The 7663-nt window shown below is 34.7% G+C and overlaps 2 non-coding genes across 2 annotated transcripts; both read left to right on the plus strand.

The window, feature by feature from the left end:
* The first annotated feature begins 2167 nt into the window (after nt 1-2167).
* Trnah-gug (transfer RNA histidin (anticodon GUG)) lies at nt 2168-2239 on the plus strand. The gene has a single exon. It is a non-coding gene; the product is annotated as a tRNA-His (tRNA).
* A 4849-nt stretch (nt 2240-7088) lies between these two features.
* Nucleotides 7089-7160, plus strand: Trnah-gug (transfer RNA histidin (anticodon GUG)). Its single transcript has one exon. It is a non-coding gene; the product is annotated as a tRNA-His (tRNA).
* Nucleotides 7161-7663: the final 503 nt, after the last annotated feature.

Genomic DNA, 7663 nt, shown 5'->3' on the forward strand with positions numbered 1-7663 from the left:
TTTTTTAATTTCTACTTAGTTGTTGTGCGACGATGCGTACATATATTCAGGCGAGTAACCCCATAAGTATTACTTAACTTTAAATACACTATATATCCCCAAAAGTATTGGGACACTTTCAAAAATTCACATTTTTACGAATTTTACCCTAATGCGAGAACATTAGGGGGCACCCTGAGGGAGGTCACGAGAGGTCATTGTCACTTCTCAATTTTTCTTTTTTGTTTCGGCAAACTTAAAATCAATCGGTAAAATTCGGAGCTTCGTTCGGTAAATTAAGAATAGCCCCTTCCGAAAGTTTAGGTTCGGAGTGACACTAAACACATTTTCAAGTATCAAAATACCAAAAACTATATGTATATATAGGGAAAAAAAAGACAAATGAAAATACATGAAAACTACTCCAATGTATCAGTCAAACTTAACTTTCTAGATTAAAATGCCCATTTAATTTGTTCATCGTGTTCATCAATTCAAGGGCTCGGTGCAAAAATGTGAAGCCACATCATAAAAATTTTCATTAGACCAATTTTCAACTTTTAAAACATATTCGTAGAATTTTTCAAAAGGTATTATACATTCTATATTCGGCAATACAAAAACCAGATATGTTTTTCTCCCAATGACATAATCCATTGTCATGTTCATTTCAATTCTTGTTAAGGGAAACAAAAATTTTGATCGAAAAGTCACTCCTAGTGGCTTGTCACATTTCTGCCCCTAGCCCTTCAATTTCATTCGAACTTTCAAATGTGATGTTCATATTGACTTTTATAGTTAAGACTTCTGATCTGTTTTATGCACATAATTTGTTCAATCAAGAGCAGATTCAGCTTCTGGTTTTGGAGAGCATATAATGAGTAAATAATAAGGGGTCATCCACAAATGATATCACGCTACGGGGAGGAAGGTATTTGTGAAATTGTGACAGTTTGAGGCAAAAGGAAGGAGAGGCAACAAAAATTGCGATATCGTACATTTTGTTCATAATCAAAAATATTTTTTGTAACTATGTAATCAACCACGTAAAATAACGGGACAACTGACAAGAGGAGGGGGAGGGGGGTAAGGTGAAGTGTGACACTTCGGAATCAAAGGGAGGAGGGGCGTTAAATATGTTGAAAAATAAAGTGACATTATTTATGGACAGTCCCTAAGTGTAATATTAGGAATAAGTAGGCGGTCTGGAACTTGAACCCAGTAATGTCTTAAATTGAAGTCCACTTTCCCCCGATCTATTGGTTGCGTTAAATTCGTAACGTCATGATCCCTATGACCTACCTCCTGGTTCCGCGCTTGGACCTCATAATAAAAGTGTCAAACATTATTAAACGAATCAAAAACACAAATTGAAAAAAAATAATTGAAGCACCTGGAAAAGCAAAGCTGCTGAAATTAAAAATTTAGATAATGGTAGAAGAAACTATTCTCCGTCTTGGAGCAAGAAATGCTAATAGAAGCACTGGTAGATGCTCCTACACAACATTATTCAAAAAAAAAAGGGTTGAAGAATTGTACAAGTACCCCTGGTAGGTATGTACAGTACAGGATAATTTAGAAAAATTGGGGTCAAGAGATGGTGCTAGCAACCTGATAGGTGCGGCTGTACCACATAAAAAAAGAAATGGGATAAGAGATGGTACTATAGTAGCCCTGGTAGGTGCTGCTGCATATCATGATTTAGAAAAAAAAATGGGGCAAGAAATGGTACTAGTAGTCCTGGTAGTTGCTGCTGAACAGCATGGTTTAGAAAAACAATAGGGGCAAGTGATGGTACTATAGTAGTCCTGGTAGGTGCTGCTGCACAGCATGATTTAGAGAAAAAAAATTGGGGCAAGAGACAAGAGATGGTATTAGTAGCCCTGGTAGGTGCAGTTGCAGAGCATAGTTTAGAAAAACAATAGGGGCAAGAGATGGTACTATAGTAGCCCTGGTGAGTTGCTGAGTTACAGCATGATTTGGAAAAAAAAAATCATTGAAAGCCTACCTAGGGTTCTCACTGGCTGTATCGTTCCGTCATTAATGTTACTGTTGCCATCTACTGGCAATTCGAGCAAACGTTTTTTTATGCCTCAGTGATTATAAGGAGCAGCTCCAAACTTCAACGTTCCTTCAGATAACTTGAATGATGAATATTTGAATTCTTTCGGAAAAGCTCTCAAATGTAGCCGTGATCGTATAGTGGTTAGTACATTGCGTTGTGGCCGCAATAACCCAGGTTCGAATCCTGGTCACGGCAGTTTTTTGTTTATCAACTTAAAATGCTACATATCACTTGATTGCGCAACAGTTGGGAAACAAAAATGTTACGAGAAAATGCTTCTTAAGAAATGATTTTTATTTGTTTTGAGAAGTTTTTTGGTTAATATAAGAACGTTACGATGGAATTAGCAGCAATTGAAGAATTCTTCTTAAGTTAATGAATCAAAGACGTAACACACACAGGGAGAAATCACCGAATAGGGGCAAATTCTGTTTCTGTCACTTACAACTGACATGATTAAGAAAATAAATACCAATAGCATTGAGTGTAAAATGAAATCGAGGCTTCTGGAATTAGGATCATTTGAGTTTAAAGCTAAGATTTTAAGCTAATAACTTAACTTCTTTCAATATTTGGGAAACGATTTGCTTACACGAGATGGCTCCTATTACAACAAATATAACCCTAGAAAACAACTCTTGTATTTCATGAATCAATTATTTGCAGTTCAAATAAATGAAATTCATTTTTCGAGCACCGGCGCAGCCTATAAAGTCTAATTCAGGCATTTTTTATGTAAAAAAAAAAAAAAATACACACTTTGTTCGCCCTCTTGATCATTTGAAAATGTCCCTCCGCAACCACACGTAGCACCATTTTCATCTTCACTGTCACTTCTCCTTCTTTGTTTTCTGAGAAAAAAGATATTTACTTTGCTCCACACAGGTTCCTTAGTGTGTATTTTGCTCGAAAGCTAGTCTTACCCCCAAATTGCGCGCATCTGCGAGCTGATTTTCATTCGTAATCACTTGCTTTTATTATGTTTGAAATCGAATAAATACTGAAAAAGAGTTAAATGTTAAATCAGAATAAATAATAGCTTATAAACTTATACTTTCTACGCATAAGAACGGCAAAATTTGATTTTTATAGCACCTGTAATAAAAATTTCGAACTGTAATAAAAACAATATAATCAAACGCAAATATTTCAAGACGCTGCAGACACGTGTTTCGCATCTCAAAGAAGCCTCTTTTTCAGTGCAGAAAGTGAGCAATAGGATACCCTATACTAGGAGATACCGTTATATTGGATGAATTTACATGCGAGTATGTGTGTATTTATTTAAATTACTTTAATCAAATTACGTTATTTTATTTAACAAATTTATGTAAAACATTTTAATGTCTATTCAATCATAGTCTAAAAGATAAATAAATACCTTTGTGCTGAACAGTAAAGTAAGAAAAAACAATGTCAAAAAAGCACAAATTGCAGATTACAGCAGACAAAGCTCATTACTTTTTGCATTGAAAAAGGCGTTCCCTGTAACGCCGAACCACGTGTCTGCTGTAATCTGCAATTTGTGCTTTTTTGACGTTGTTTTTTCTTTCTTTACACTGTCTAAAATTTAATTTCGCTTTCTCTTCCACACTCTAATTCAATTTTGTTACTAGAAACACCGGGTACTCCATCTTGTTTCCGCAAAACACTAGGTTTTCGGATGTTGCAGCATGATTCCAAGTTAGGCACTGCTATCGCCTTTTACCATGATTGCGAGTCAAGCACTGCTTTGCATCCTTCCACGATTGAAAGTTAGGCACTGCTATTGCCTCTTACGATGATTATGAGTCAAGAACTGCTATTGCCTCTTACCATGATTGGTAGTTTGGCACTGCTACTGCCTCTCACCATGATAGCAAATTTGAAACTACTATTGCCTCTCACCATGATAGCAAATTTGAAACTACTATTGCCTCTCACCATGATAGCAAGCTTGGCATTGCGATTGCCTCTCGCCATGGTCACTAAGTTTAGCACTGCTATTGCACCTTACCATGGTCGCAAATTTGGCACTGCTATTGCTTTACCATGACTGCGAGTTAGTCACTGCTACTCTTTCTTAATGTAATATTATCTATATTAGTAATATAAAGCTGAAGAGTTTGTTTGTTTGTTTGAACGCGCTAATCTCAGGAACTACTGGTTCGAATTGAAAAATTTATGGAGGAAGGCTATAAGCTATTTTTTAAAAATCAGATGGACCGAAATATTTGTAATTGCAAATTAAATGTATAATTAATTGTTTAGTTCTTTGAATTCCTAATAGATGGCGGGTAAGTTAACTCATCGAGAGGGCACTGGCTGACAGTGCCGATAGCTGCGATTAACTCTGCCGCGCAGCTCAGACGCTGCGCTATTGTGGGACTGTTGTGGTCAACAAACTGATTTTTGAATGCGGTTTTTTTTTTCTCGATATTCAGGTACATAATTCGATTTTGTAGGATTTTTCTATTGGGTTTTGCCTTCTTATTTCTTCAACGTTTGTTTTGTTCTTATAGTTGAAGATAGTTACTTATCTAAGTAAAATGTTTGATTTGTCGTATTATTCAATTGTGATTATTCTTTATAACGTTTTCATTATAGTATTGTTTATTTGGTAAAACATTTTAAATTGCAGAAAAAAAAAAAAACGCTTCACTCGCTAAAGGGCAGGGTGGTTGCATGGCGCGTTAAGCGATGAACTTTACAGTTGAAGGATTATTTTCAGTTTTAAAGCTACAATTAATCCTTTCATGTGTTTTGGCGAATAGTTTTAAATTGCAAAGAGACTTTAATACGTTTTTTTGAAAAGGTGTGTACGCATTTTGGTTGAAGAAAAATGGTCATTTCGCATCAGAAGGGAGGAGGGGGGGGGGATTTTTTTTTTTACTCAACAGACTTCCTTTAATGTCTTAGCACGGGCATCGCCATGCTGGTACTGCTAATATCGTATATATTAAGCCCATTGATTTTCTATCTCACAATTCCTAACGCAATGTGAAAATAATTTATGAGACTATCCATAAATGACTTCACCTTTTTTCAACATGTTTGACCCCCTCTTCCCGTTTGTCCCAAAGAGTTACAACTCACTTTACCTTCCGACCTCCCCCCCCTTGTCACATATCATGCTATATTACATGAATATATATGATTTTTTTTTTCAATCAAAAGGTTTGCGTCATACTTATTGCTCCCCCTTCGCCCTTCCCTTCCCCTTATCGCAATTTCACAACCCCCTCTTCCCTTTAAAGCTTGACATCATTTGAGGACAACCCCTAAGGCCTTTTGTTTTATATGATTCTAAAGTTAGGTTTTCATCTGTTCTATCCGAATCCTACCAAGAGTCACATAGGCAATTCTTTTTGAGGGTAGAAAAATATAAGTTTAAAAAACTGGAAATAGGGGAGAAAAAAATCGTAGAAAAACTCGAATTTGGTGCAAAGAAAGCGAAGTAGGACTTAGTGCCAAAAAGCTAATTTTCGGTAATTTCAGTCTCAGCGCAAATTTCAAGGGTCTGTCCAGAAACATGTCACACTTTTTTAAACATATTTGATCTAATCCCCTTCTTTTTGTCACACTTTGCCATACACTCTACTCACTCTTTGCCACTTTGATAATATATTTTACAAAGGTATTGGCCTGAAAAAGGTTTATATTTCAACCAAAATGCGTGATGTCACACATTTCTTGTTATCACTCCCACCCTCTTGCCACAAACTGTCATAATTTCACGAAGCCCCTCTCCCCTAAAGCGTCACATAATTCAAAGACGATCCCTAACTCAATATGTAAAAAAAACTATTGTTTATGATTTTACATGATCGTGCCTAACTTTGGTTTTTCATCTGTTCTTGTTTTTGTGATCCAAGATATAAATTTTGGAAAAATTTTAGCTGCAAAATTATGTTGCAGATTTAAACTCCAATTACAATTGCATGATAAAAAATATGCATATCTTAAGGCGACTTCAAAAAAAAATTAAGCTGTCAAAAAGTTTATTGCCTGTATAAGAGCAACGTTAAGAACAGGGTTGGCAAGTTTTTGCCGGAGATGGAAAAAACCATGGAAAAAAAAAACACGGTTTTTACCTCCCGGCAAAAATAGGTTTTTGCCAAAGTGGCAAAAATAGATTTTGTGTTAACAACGTACGGACAGTTTTTTTTCCTTTTATATAAAAGTAAAAGCATGAAAAAATTTTGATAAAAGGCTTCGCCATTTTCTCTAGAGTGAGCTAGTATCACTAAAAAGTAGAGTGAATATAGAATGCACATATTGATCAGCTTTTTTTTCTTCTTTTTAAATTCTTCTCTTGGCTATCCATTTTCCCAGTAAGTGAGAAAAAATGCTTTATTTCTTTAGTGAAGAAAAGTTAATATTTTGCTATATTCAAGTAAATATTCTGTTATTAATTAAATAACTTAAAAATCTTAGTGGGATCAAAAAAAAAAAAGTGATTCATTAAATGTATGTATATATATATATATATATATATATATAATTAGAATTCATTTTTTTTATTAATTTACTTAGCTTAAGTAAACATTCTTTTGTTTTAGCATTGAAGGAATTGGCTCATTCTGAAAAAATTGTTTTAGCAAACATTTAAAATCTTAAGTTTTGCAATCCCAACATTTGTTTTTTATTTATTTTTCACCTTATAAATTAGAAGTAACATGGAGAGACATAACTAAAATATTAAAGTGCATTATTTACATTATATTGTCACTATTTCTTGATTAACACTATAATGCTACTTTATTTGCAATTAGGTTTTTGCCGGTTTTTTCCATTGGCCCGGCAAAAATACCTTTTAGCCGGCAAAAAACCCAACCCTGGTTAAGAAAAAAAAAAAAAATATTATATGTATAACGATAACACGATTAGAGAAGCAAGACGTCGTCAGTTAGAAATTGAATGCCATTCTTACCAGTGCTGCCATCTGTTCGCAAGTTATGCTTAATGCTTCTTAACGCTTCAATGGTTATAAAGAGCATTTTAACCTCTCGTCCAGCTAACTAAGATGATTTATTTAGTTTTTGGGAATTCTTAGAATGTTGTGGCCGTGATCGTATAGTGGTTAGTACATTGCGTTGTGGCCGCAATAACCCAGGTTCGAATCCTGGTCACGGCAGGATATTTTTATTTCTGTGTTATACGCACATGCAAAATAATAATAATAATAATAATAATGACTAATTAATAAATAAAAAAAATTTGATAAAGCCACACATTTCATGATTTCGCATTTTATTTCTGGAAAATAAGATGCACCTGCCAATTTTTACGCCTCATCCTTTACAAGAACAAGGAAAGCCGTGCACAAATAAAAAACATTTTAAACATGCACACGGTTTTAAAATATTTGTAATCAGTGTTCAGATTATCTTACATTTAGATCATCAGCGCCATAATGCATTAACCTCTGCTGCGATTCCATGATAATCCGTTTTTTTTTCCGTTCTCCCTTCCCCAGCTGATGAAGTATAAGGAGGACGCAAAATAATTTTTTAAAAAGTATATAACTTAATTAAGCGAGAAAAATTTAAAGTCACTCTTTCCAAGAAATGAAATTAAAAAAATACAGGGCGGCACATCAACCTGCGGGGCCATTCCACGAAAATCAGTAGTTTTGTC

The sequence above is a fragment of the Uloborus diversus genome, chromosome 1 (assembly GCF_026930045.1).
Source record: "Uloborus diversus isolate 005 chromosome 1, Udiv.v.3.1, whole genome shotgun sequence".
NCBI classification, from domain to species: Eukaryota; Metazoa; Arthropoda; class Arachnida; order Araneae; family Uloboridae; genus Uloborus; species Uloborus diversus.